The 10,140-nt window shown below is 48.5% G+C and overlaps 18 non-coding genes across 18 annotated transcripts; 5 read left to right on the top strand and 13 right to left on the bottom strand.

The window, feature by feature from the left end:
* Window positions 1-396: 396 nt before the first annotated feature.
* TRNAR-UCU (transfer RNA arginine (anticodon UCU)) lies at window positions 397-480 on the bottom strand. The gene is given in 2 exon segments: window positions 397-432; window positions 444-480. It is a non-coding gene; the product is annotated as a tRNA-Arg (tRNA).
* A 501-nt stretch (window positions 481-981) lies between these two features.
* On the bottom strand, window positions 982-1,055 carry TRNAN-GUU (transfer RNA asparagine (anticodon GUU)). Its single transcript has one exon. It is a non-coding gene; the product is annotated as a tRNA-Asn (tRNA).
* Window positions 1,056-1,853: 798 nt separating this feature from the next.
* TRNAR-UCU (transfer RNA arginine (anticodon UCU)) lies at window positions 1,854-1,937 on the bottom strand. Its single transcript is given in 2 exon segments — window positions 1,854-1,889; window positions 1,901-1,937. It is a non-coding gene; the product is annotated as a tRNA-Arg (tRNA).
* A 501-nt stretch (window positions 1,938-2,438) lies between these two features.
* Window positions 2,439-2,512, bottom strand: TRNAN-GUU (transfer RNA asparagine (anticodon GUU)). The gene has a single exon. It is a non-coding gene; the product is annotated as a tRNA-Asn (tRNA).
* Window positions 2,513-3,310: 798 nt separating this feature from the next.
* TRNAR-UCU (transfer RNA arginine (anticodon UCU)) lies at window positions 3,311-3,394 on the bottom strand. Its single transcript is given in 2 exon segments — window positions 3,311-3,346; window positions 3,358-3,394. It is a non-coding gene; the product is annotated as a tRNA-Arg (tRNA).
* Window positions 3,395-3,564: 170 nt separating this feature from the next.
* Window positions 3,565-3,637, top strand: TRNAA-CGC (transfer RNA alanine (anticodon CGC)). The gene has a single exon. It is a non-coding gene; the product is annotated as a tRNA-Ala (tRNA).
* Window positions 3,638-3,895: 258 nt separating this feature from the next.
* Window positions 3,896-3,969, bottom strand: TRNAN-GUU (transfer RNA asparagine (anticodon GUU)). The gene has a single exon. It is a non-coding gene; the product is annotated as a tRNA-Asn (tRNA).
* A 798-nt stretch (window positions 3,970-4,767) lies between these two features.
* Window positions 4,768-4,851, bottom strand: TRNAR-UCU (transfer RNA arginine (anticodon UCU)). Its single transcript is given in 2 exon segments — window positions 4,768-4,803; window positions 4,815-4,851. It is a non-coding gene; the product is annotated as a tRNA-Arg (tRNA).
* Window positions 4,852-5,021: 170 nt separating this feature from the next.
* TRNAA-CGC (transfer RNA alanine (anticodon CGC)) lies at window positions 5,022-5,094 on the top strand. Its single transcript has one exon. It is a non-coding gene; the product is annotated as a tRNA-Ala (tRNA).
* Window positions 5,095-6,224: 1,130 nt separating this feature from the next.
* On the bottom strand, window positions 6,225-6,308 carry TRNAR-UCU (transfer RNA arginine (anticodon UCU)). The gene is given in 2 exon segments: window positions 6,225-6,260; window positions 6,272-6,308. It is a non-coding gene; the product is annotated as a tRNA-Arg (tRNA).
* Window positions 6,309-6,478: 170 nt separating this feature from the next.
* On the top strand, window positions 6,479-6,551 carry TRNAA-CGC (transfer RNA alanine (anticodon CGC)). Its single transcript has one exon. It is a non-coding gene; the product is annotated as a tRNA-Ala (tRNA).
* A 258-nt stretch (window positions 6,552-6,809) lies between these two features.
* TRNAN-GUU (transfer RNA asparagine (anticodon GUU)) lies at window positions 6,810-6,883 on the bottom strand. The gene has a single exon. It is a non-coding gene; the product is annotated as a tRNA-Asn (tRNA).
* Window positions 6,884-7,681: 798 nt separating this feature from the next.
* TRNAR-UCU (transfer RNA arginine (anticodon UCU)) lies at window positions 7,682-7,765 on the bottom strand. Its single transcript is given in 2 exon segments — window positions 7,682-7,717; window positions 7,729-7,765. It is a non-coding gene; the product is annotated as a tRNA-Arg (tRNA).
* Window positions 7,766-7,935: 170 nt separating this feature from the next.
* Window positions 7,936-8,008, top strand: TRNAA-CGC (transfer RNA alanine (anticodon CGC)). The gene has a single exon. It is a non-coding gene; the product is annotated as a tRNA-Ala (tRNA).
* Window positions 8,009-8,266: 258 nt separating this feature from the next.
* TRNAN-GUU (transfer RNA asparagine (anticodon GUU)) lies at window positions 8,267-8,340 on the bottom strand. The gene has a single exon. It is a non-coding gene; the product is annotated as a tRNA-Asn (tRNA).
* A 798-nt stretch (window positions 8,341-9,138) lies between these two features.
* On the bottom strand, window positions 9,139-9,222 carry TRNAR-UCU (transfer RNA arginine (anticodon UCU)). Its single transcript is given in 2 exon segments — window positions 9,139-9,174; window positions 9,186-9,222. It is a non-coding gene; the product is annotated as a tRNA-Arg (tRNA).
* A 170-nt stretch (window positions 9,223-9,392) lies between these two features.
* Window positions 9,393-9,465, top strand: TRNAA-CGC (transfer RNA alanine (anticodon CGC)). Its single transcript has one exon. It is a non-coding gene; the product is annotated as a tRNA-Ala (tRNA).
* Window positions 9,466-9,723: 258 nt separating this feature from the next.
* TRNAN-GUU (transfer RNA asparagine (anticodon GUU)) lies at window positions 9,724-9,797 on the bottom strand. Its single transcript has one exon. It is a non-coding gene; the product is annotated as a tRNA-Asn (tRNA).
* Window positions 9,798-10,140: the final 343 nt, after the last annotated feature.

The raw sequence follows: 10,140 nt of genomic DNA, 5'->3' as shown, positions 1-10,140 counted from the left end.
TGTCAATGCAGACATACATGCCTAAATACAGAAGATCATAGAATGGTAGAGCTTCCAACTCCAGGGTCATGGGGTCCAAGCCCCTGCTCAGTGCAGGATTACCTAAATCATTCCAGACAGACAGTTGTCCAGCCTTTGTTTGAACACTTCCATGGAAGGAGAACTCATCACCACCCGTGGTAACCTGTACCACTCAGTGATCACTCTCACTATCAGAAAGTTTTTTCTAATATGCCATTTAGAAAAGGGCTCTTCCCTTAGCACTGCAGATCAAAACTGAATGCTAAATCAGTCGCCTTAAAAAGCTGCAAGGCAGGGCTACGACAACAAATGAAGTCCTAGGCAGGTTTCTTGCCTAAGAGCACACTACAAGCTACCACAGTGCGCTAGAACATACGACTCTGGTGGGACTCGAACCCACAACCTTTGAATCACTTTCACTCTAGAAGTCCAATGCGCTATCCATTGCGCCACAGAGCCACTCCTAAGCCTTGCGCGTAGTCATTTTGTGGCTGGGAAAAGGCCAGTGCATCTCACTTTCGTGACATCTATACTTAAAGAAAAAAAGGCCTCAACTTTGGAAACTCTTGAATGCTGGGAATGTGCTAAAATTGCCGATCAGAGTAGACAGGTGTGTAAACAGCCGTCACGGGGGATTAGCTCACATGGTAGAGCGCTCGCTTCGCAGGCGAGAGGTAGCGGGATCGATGCCCGCATCCTCCAAGATCTTTACTTGCCAGCGCTTTGAAACTCTAGCATGATGGCCTTTTTATCTTTGGCGCTCAAAGAACTGGCCTTCGATAGCTCAGCTGGCAGAGCGGAGGACTGTAGAAGCAAATTAGCAATCCTTAGGTCGCTGGTTCAATTCCGGCTCGAAGGACCTTTTTGGCTAGCATTACCATTTTGAAGCTTTCAAACGGCTCAGACGCACTGACAGCCACGGCTTTACGTGTAACATACGGCGCAAACAAAAGGCAAGCCCGTCCCTGGGTGGGCTTGAACCACCAACCTTTCGGTTAACAGCCGAACGCGCTAACCGATTGCGCCACAGAGACAACCACACGTTGTGCCGCAGGCCAAATCCTCAGTCAGGTCAACTATATTCTCTCAGGTGACTACCTAAACAATAATATCAAAAAAAGGAAAAGAAGAGATAAACTAGAAGACAACAGCGTGACTCCAAAGAGTACCCAACTGCCCACGGAGAGTGGCTCCCTGTTAGCGGCTTAGCAACAGTCAAAGGCTTCCTCAGCTTGGCCTCACCAGCGCCTTGTAAGCTATCCCAATGCAGCAGAGTGGCGCAGCGGAAGCGTGCTGGGCCCATAACCCAGAGGTCGATGGATCGAAACCATCCTCTGCTAGGAAGCTCAGTTTTTTGCAGTTCCTACCACATCCACATCTTCCTGGACAGCATAGTTTGAGAAATCGCTTTGTTTCTTTAGAAATGTCCTCTTCTCTGTCAATGCAGACATACATGCCTAAATACAGAAGATCATAGAATGGTAGAGCTTCCAACTCCAGGGTCATGGGGTCCAAGCCCCTGCTCAGTGCAGGATTACCTAAATCATTCCAGACAGACAGTTGTCCAGCCTTTGTTTGAACACTTCCATGGAAGGAGAACTCATCACCACCCGTGGTAACCTGTACCACTCAGTGATCACTCTCACTATCAGAAAGTTTTTTCTAATATGCCATTTAGAAAAGGGCTCTTTCCTTTGCACTGCAGATCAAAACTGAATGCTAAATCAGTCGCCTTAAAAAGCTGCAAGGCAGGGCTACGACAACAAATGAAGTCCTAGGCAGGTTTCTTGCCTAAGAGCACACTACAAGCTACCACAGTGCGCTAGAACATACGACTCTGGTGGGACTCGAACCCACAACCTTTGAATCACTTTCACTCTAGAAGTCCAATGCGCTATCCATTGCGCCACAGAGCCACTCCTAAGCCTTGTGCGTAGTCATTTTGTGGCTGGGAAAAGGCCAGTGCATCTCACTTTCGTGACATCTATACTTAAAGAAAAAAAGGCCTCAACTTTGGAAACTCTTGAATGCTGGGAATGTGCTAAAATTGCCGATCAGAGTAGACAGGTGTGTAAACAGCCGTCACGGGGGATTAGCTCACATGGTAGAGCGCTCGCTTCGCAGGCGAGAGGTAGCGGGATCGATGCCCGCATCCTCCAAGATCTTTACTTGCCAGCGCTTTGAAACTCTAGCATGATGGCCTTTTTATCTTTGGCGCTCAAAGAACTGGCCTTCGATAGCTCAGCTGGTAGAGCGGAGGACTGTAGAAGCAAATTAGCAATCCTTAGGTCGCTGGTTCAATTCCGGCTCGAAGGACCTTTTTGGCTAGCATTACCATTTTGAAGCTTTCAAACGGCTCAGACGCACTGACAGCCACGGCTTTACGTGTAACATACGGCGCAAACAAAAGGCAAGCCCGTCCCTGGGTGGGCTTGAACCACCAACCTTTCGGTTAACAGCCGAACGCGCTAACCGATTGCGCCACAGAGACAACCACACGTTGTGCCGCAGGCCAAATCCTCAGTCAGGTCAACTATATTCTCTCAGGTGACTACCTAAACAATAATATCAAAAAAAGGAAAAGAAGAGATAAACTAGAAGACAACAGCGTGACTCCAAAGAGTACCCAACTGCCCACGGAGAGTGGCTCCCTGTTAGCGGCTTAGCAACAGTCAAAGGCTTCCTCAGCTTGGCCTCACCAGCGCCTTGTAAGCTATCCCAATGCAGCAGAGTGGCGCAGCGGAAGCGTGCTGGGCCCATAACCCAGAGGTCGATGGATCGAAACCATCCTCTGCTAGGAAGCTCAGTTTTTTGCAGTTCCTACCACATCCACATCTTCCTGGACAGCATAGTTTGAGAAATCGCTTTGTTTCTTTAGAAATGTCCTCTTCTCTGTCAATGCAGACATACATGCCTAAATACAGAAGATCATAGAATGGTAGAGCTTCCAACTCCAGGGTCATGGGGTCCAAGCCCCTGCTCAGTGCAGGATTACCTAAATCATTCCAGACAGACAGTTGTCCAGCCTTTGTTTGAACACTTCCATGGAAGGAGAACTCATCACCACCCGTGGTAACCTGTACCACTCAGTGATCACTCTCACTATCAGAAAGTTTTTTCTAATATGCCATTTAGAAAAGGGCTCTTTCCTTTGCACTGCAGATCAAAACTGAATGCTAAATCAGTCGCCTTAAAAAGCTGCAAGGCAGGGCTACGACAACAAATGAAGTCCTAGACAGGTTTCTTGCCTAAGAGCACACTACAAGCTACCACAGTGCGCTAGAACATACAACTCTGGTGGGACTCGAACCCACAACCTTTGAATCACTTTCACTCTAGAAGTCCAATGCGCTATCCATTGCGCCACAGAGCCACTCCTAAGCCTTGCGCGTAGTCATTTTGTGGCTGGGAAAAGGCCAGTGCATCTCACTTTCGTGACATCTATACTTAAAGAAAAAAAGGCCTCAACTTTGGAAACTCTTGAATGCTGGGAATGTGCTAAAATTGCCGATCAGAGTAGACAGGTGTGTAAACAGCCGTCACGGGGGATTAGCTCACATGGTAGAGCGCTCGCTTCGCATGCGAGAGGTAGCGGGATCGATGCCCGCATCCTCCAAGATCTTTACTTGCCAGCGCTTTGAAACTCTAGCATGATGGCCTTTTTATCTTTGGCGCTCAAAGAACTGGCCTTCGATAGCTCAGCTGGCAGAGCGGAGGACTGTAGAAGCAAATTAGCAATCCTTAGGTCGCTGGTTCAATTCCGGCTCGAAGGACCTTTTTGGCTAGCATTACCATTTTGAAGCTTTCAAACGGCTCAGACGCACTGACAGCCACGGCTTTACGTGTAACATACGGCGCAAACAAAAGGCAAGCCCGTCCCTGGGTGGGCTTGAACCACCAACCTTTCGGTTAACAGCCGAACGCGCTAACCGATTGCGCCACAGAGACAACCACACGTTGTGCCGCAGGCCAAATCCTCAGTCAGGTCAACTATATTCTCTCAGGTGACTACCTAAACAATAATATCAAAAAAAGGAAAAGAAGAGATAAACTAGAAGACAACAGCGTGACTCCAAAGAGTACCCAACTGCCCACGGAGAGTGGCTCCCTGTTAGCGGCTTAGCAACAGTCAAAGGCTTCCTCAGCTTGGCCTCACCAGCGCCTTGTAAGCTATCCCAATGCAGCAGAGTGGCGCAGCGGAAGCGTGCTGGGCCCATAACCCAGAGGTCGATGGATCGAAACCATCCTCTGCTAGGAAGCTCAGTTTTTTGCAGTTCCTACCACATCCACATCTTCCTGGACAGCATAGTTTGAGAAATCGCTTTGTTTCTTTAGAAATGTCCTCTTCTCTGTCAATGCAGACATACATGCCTAAATACAGAAGATCATAGAATGGTAGAGCTTCCAACTCCAGGGTCATGGGGTCCAAGCCCCTGCTCAGTGCAGGATTACCTAAATCATTCCAGACAGACAGTTGTCCAGCCTTTGTTTGAACACTTCCATGGAAGGAGAACTCATCACCACCCGTGGTAACCTGTACCACTCAGTGATCACTCTCACTATCAGAAAGTTTTTTCTAATATGCCATTTAGAAAAGGGCTCTTCCCTTAGCACTGCAGATCAAAACTGAATGCTAAATCAGTCGCCTTAAAAAGCTGCAAGGCAGGGCTACGACAACAAATGAAGTCCTAGGCAGGTTTCTTGCCTAAGAGCACACTACAAGCTACCACAGTGCGCTAGAACATACGACTCTGGTGGGACTCGAACCCACAACCTTTGAATCACTTTCACTCTAGAAGTCCAATGCGCTATCCATTGCGCCACAGAGCCACTCCTAAGCCTTGCGCGTAGTCATTTTGTGGCTGGGAAAAGGCCAGTGCATCTCACTTTCGTGACATCTATACTTAAAGAAAAAAAGGCCTCAACTTTGGAAACTCTTGAATGCTGGGAATGTGCTAAAATTGCCGATCAGAGTAGACAGGTGTGTAAACAGCCGTCACGGGGGATTAGCTCACATGGTAGAGCGCTCGCTTCGCATGCGAGAGGTAGCGGGATCGATGCCCGCATCCTCCAAGATCTTTACTTGCCAGCGCTTTGAAACTCTAGCATGATGGCCTTTTTATCTTTGGCGCTCAAAGAACTGGCCTTCGATAGCTCAGCTGGCAGAGCGGAGGACTGTAGAAGCAAATTAGCAATCCTTAGGTCGCTGGTTCAATTCCGGCTCGAAGGACCTTTTTGGCTAGCATTACCATTTTGAAGCTTTCAAACGGCTCAGACGCACTGACAGCCACGGCTTTACGTGTAACATACGGCGCAAACAAAAGGCAAGCCCGTCCCTGGGTGGGCTTGAACCACCAACCTTTCGGTTAACAGCCGAACGCGCTAACCGATTGCACCACAGAGACAACCACACGTTGTGCCGCAGGCCAAATCCTCAGTCAGGTCAACTATATTCTCTCAGGTGACTACCTAAACAATAATATCAAAAAAAGGAAAAGAAGAGATAAACTAGAAGACAACAGCGTGACTCCAAAGAGTACCCAACTGCCCACGGAGAGTGGCTCCCTGTTAGCGGCTTAGCAACAGTCAAAGGCTTCCTCAGCTTGGCCTCACCAGCGCCTTGTAAGCTATCCCAATGCAGCAGAGTGGCGCAGCGGAAGCGTGCTGGGCCCATAACCCAGAGGTCGATGGATCGAAACCATCCTCTGCTAGGAAGCTCAGTTTTTTGCAGTTCCTACCACATCCACATCTTCCTGGACAGCATAGTTTGAGAAATCGCTTTGTTTCTTTAGAAATGTCCTCTTCTCTGTCAATGCAGACATACATGCCTAAATACAGAAGATCATAGAATGGTAGAGCTTCCAACTCCAGGGTCATGGGGTCCAAGCCCCTGCTCAGTGCAGGATTACCTAAATCATTCCAGACAGACAGTTGTCCAGCCTTTGTTTGAACACTTCCATGGAAGGAGAACTCATCACCACCCGTGGTAACCTGTACCACTCAGTGATCACTCTCACTATCAGAAAGTTTTTTCTAATATGCCATTTAGAAAAGGGCTCTTTCCTTTGCACTGCAGATCAAAACTGAATGCTAAATCAGTCGCCTTAAAAAGCTGCAAGGCAGGGCTACGACAACAAATGAAGTCCTAGGCAGGTTTCTTGCCTAAGAGCACACTACAAGCTACCACAGTGCGCTAGAACATACGACTCTGGTGGGACTCGAACCCACAACCTTTGAATCACTTTCACTCTAGAAGTCCAATGCGCTATCCATTGCGCCACAGAGCCACTCCTAAGCCTTGCGCGTAGTCATTTTGTGGCTGGGAAAAGGCCAGTGCATCTCACTTTCGTGACATCTATACTTAAAGAAAAAAAGGCCTCAACTTTGGAAACTCTTGAATGCTGGGAATGTGCTAAAATTGCCGATCAGAGTAGACAGGTGTGTAAACAGCCGTCACGGGGGATTAGCTCACATGGTAGAGCGCTCGCTTCGCATGCGAGAGGTAGCGGGATCGATGCCCGCATCCTCCAAGATCTTTACTTGCCAGCGCTTTGAAACTCTAGCATGATGGCCTTTTTATCTTTGGCGCTCAAAGAACTGGCCTTCGATAGCTCAGCTGGTAGAGCGGAGGACTGTAGAAGCAAATTAGCAATCCTTAGGTCGCTGGTTCAATTCCGGCTCGAAGGACCTTTTTGGCTAGCATTACCATTTTGAAGCTTTCAAACGGCTCAGACGCACTGACAGCCACGGCTTTACGTGTAACATACGGCGCAAACAAAAGGCAAGCCCGTCCCTGGGTGGGCTTGAACCACCAACCTTTCGGTTAACAGCCGAACGCGCTAACCGATTGCGCCACAGAGACAACCACACGTTGTGCCGCAGGCCAAATCCTCAGTCAGGTCAACTATATTCTCTCAGGTGACTACCTAAACAATAATATCAAAAAAAGGAAAAGAAGAGATAAACTAGAAGACAACAGCGTGACTCCAAAGAGTACCCAACTGCCCACGGAGAGTGGCTCCCTGTTAGCGGCTTAGCAACAGTCAAAGGCTTCCTCAGCTTGGCCTCACCAGCGCCTTGTAAGCTATCCCAATGCAGCAGAGTGGCGCAGCGGAAGCGTGCTGGGCCCATAACCCAGAGGTCGATGGATCGAAACCATCCTCTGCTAGGAAGCTCAGTTTTTTGCAGTTCCTACCACATCCACATCTTCCTGGACAGCATAGTTTGAGAAATCGCTTTGTTTCTTTAGAAATGTCCTCTTCTCTGTCAATGCAGACATACATGCCTAAATACAGAAGATCATAGAATGGTAGAGCTTCCAACTCCAGGGTCATGGGGTCCAAGCCCCTGCTCAGTGCAGGATTACCTAAATCATTCCAGACAGACAGTTGTCCAGCCTTTGTTTGAACACTTCCATGGAAGGAGAACTCATCACCACCCGTGGTAACCTGTACCACTCAGTGATCACTCTCACTATCAGAAAGTTTTTTCTAATATGCCATTTAGAAAAGGGCTCTTTCCTTTGCACTGCAGATCAAAACTGAATGCTAAATCAGTCGCCTTAAAAAGCTGCAAGGCAGGGCTACGACAACAAATGAAGTCCTAGGCAGGTTTCTTGCCTAAGAGCACACTACAAGCTACCACAGTGCGCTAGAACATACGACTCTGGTGGGACTCGAACCCACAACCTTTGAATCACTTTCACTCTAGAAGTCCAATGCGCTATCCATTGCGCCACAGAGCCACTCCTAAGCCTTGCGCGTAGTCATTTTGTGGCTGGGAAAAGGCCAGTGCATCTCACTTTCGTGACATCTATACTTAAAGAAAAAAAGGCCTCAACTTTGGAAACTCTTGAATGCTGGGAATGTGCTAAAATTGCCGATCAGAGTAGACAGGTGTGTAAACAGCCGTCACGGGGGATTAGCTCACATGGTAGAGCGCTCGCTTCGCATGCGAGAGGTAGCGGGATCGATGCCCGCATCCTCCAAGATCTTTACTTGCCAGCGCTTTGAAACTCTAGCATGATGGCCTTTTTATCTTTGGCGCTCAAAGAACTGGCCTTCGATAGCTCAGCTGGTAGAGCGGAGGACTGTAGAAGCAAATTAGCAATCCTTAGGTCGCTGGTTCAATTCCGGCTCGAAGGACCTTTTTGGCTAGCATTACCATTTTGAAGCTTTCAAACGGCTCAGACGCACTGACAGCCACGGCTTTACGTGTAACATACGGCGCAAACAAAAGGCAAGCCCGTCCCTGGGTGGGCTTGAACCACCAACCTTTCGGTTAACAGCCGAACGCGCTAACCGATTGCGCCACAGAGACAACCACACGTTGTGCCGCAGGCCAAATCCTCAGTCAGGTCAACTATATTCTCTCAGGTGACTACCTAAACAATAATATCAAAAAAAGGAAAAGAAGAGATAAACTAGAAGACAACAGCGTGACTCCAAAGAGTACCCAACTGCCCACGGAGAGTGGCTCCCTGTTAGCGGCTTAGCAACAGTCAAAGGCTTCCTCAGCTTGGCCTCACCAGCGCCTTGTAAGCTATCCCAATGCAGCAGAGTGGCGCAGCGGAAGCGTGCTGGGCCCATAACCCAGAGGTCGATGGATCGAAACCATCCTCTGCTAGGAAGCTCAGTTTTTTGCAGTTCCTACCACATCCACATCTTCCTGGACAGCATAGTTTGAGAAATCGCTTTGTTTCTTTAGAAATGTCCTCTTCTCTGTCAATGCAGACATACATGCCTAAATACAGAAGATCATAGAATGGTAGAGCTTCCAACTCCAGGGTCATGGGGTCCAAGCCCCTGCTCAGTGCAGGATTACCTAAATCATTCCAGACAGACAGTTGTCCAGCCTTTGTTTGAACACTTCCATGGAAGGAGAACTCATCACCACCCGTGGTAACCTGTACCACTCAGTGATCACTCTCACTATCAGAAAGTTTTTTCTAATATGCCATTTAGAAAAGGGCTCTTTCCTTTGCACTGCAGATCAAAACTGAATGCTAAATCAGTCGCCTTAAAAAGCTGCAAGGCAGGGCTACGACAACAAATGAAGTCCTAGGCAGGTTTCTTGCCTAAGAGCACACTACAAGCTACCACAGTGCGCTAGAACATACGACTCTGGTGGGACTCGAACCCACAACCTTTGAATCACTTTCACTCTAGAAGTCCAATGCGCTATCCATTGCGCCACAGAGCCACTCCTAAGCCTTGCGCGTAGTCATTTTGTGGCTGGGAAAAGGCCAGTGCATCTCACTTTCGTGACATCTATACTTAAAGAAAAAAAGGCCTCAACTTTGGAAACTCTTGAATGCTGGGAATGTGCTAAAATTGCCGATCAGAGTAGACAGGTGTGTAAACAGCCGTCACGGGGGATTAGCTCACATGGTAGAGCGCTCGCTTCGCATGCGAGAGGTAGCGGGATCGATGCCCGCATCCTCCAAGATCTTTACTTGCCAGCGCTTTGAAACTCTAGCATGATGGCCTTTTTATCTTTGGCGCTCAAAGAACTGGCCTTCGATAGCTCAGCTGGTAGAGCGGAGGACTGTAGAAGCAAATTAGCAATCCTTAGGTCGCTGGTTCAATTCCGGCTCGAAGGACCTTTTTGGCTAGCATTACCATTTTGAAGCTTTCAAACGGCTCAGACGCACTGACAGCCACGGCTTTACGTGTAACATACGGCGCAAACAAAAGGCAAGCCCGTCCCTGGGTGGGCTTGAACCACCAACCTTTCGGTTAACAGCCGAACGCGCTAACCGATTGCGCCACAGAGACAACCACACGTTGTGCCGCAGGCCAAATCCTCAGTCAGGTCAACTATATTCTCTCAGGTGACTACCTAAACAATAATATCAAAAAAAGGAAAAGAAGAGATAAACTAGAAGACAACAGCGTGACTCCAAAGAGTACCCAACTGCCCACGGAGAGTGGCTCCCTGTTAGCGGCTTAGCAACAGTCAAAGGCTTCCTCAGCTTGGCCTCACCAGCGCCTTGTAAGCTATCCCAATGCAGCAGAGTGGCGCAGCGGAAGCGTGCTGGGCCCATAACCCAGAGGTCGATGGATCGAAACCATCCTCTGCTAGGAAGCTCAGTTTTTTGCAGTTCCTACCACATCCACA

The sequence above is a fragment of the Eleutherodactylus coqui genome, chromosome 1, assembly GCF_035609145.1.
Source record: "Eleutherodactylus coqui strain aEleCoq1 chromosome 1, aEleCoq1.hap1, whole genome shotgun sequence".
Classification (NCBI taxonomy): Eukaryota; Metazoa; Chordata; class Amphibia; order Anura; family Eleutherodactylidae; genus Eleutherodactylus; species Eleutherodactylus coqui.
Note: the sequence above shows the minus strand (reverse complement) of the source record. Positions and strands in the feature narration are given on the sequence as shown.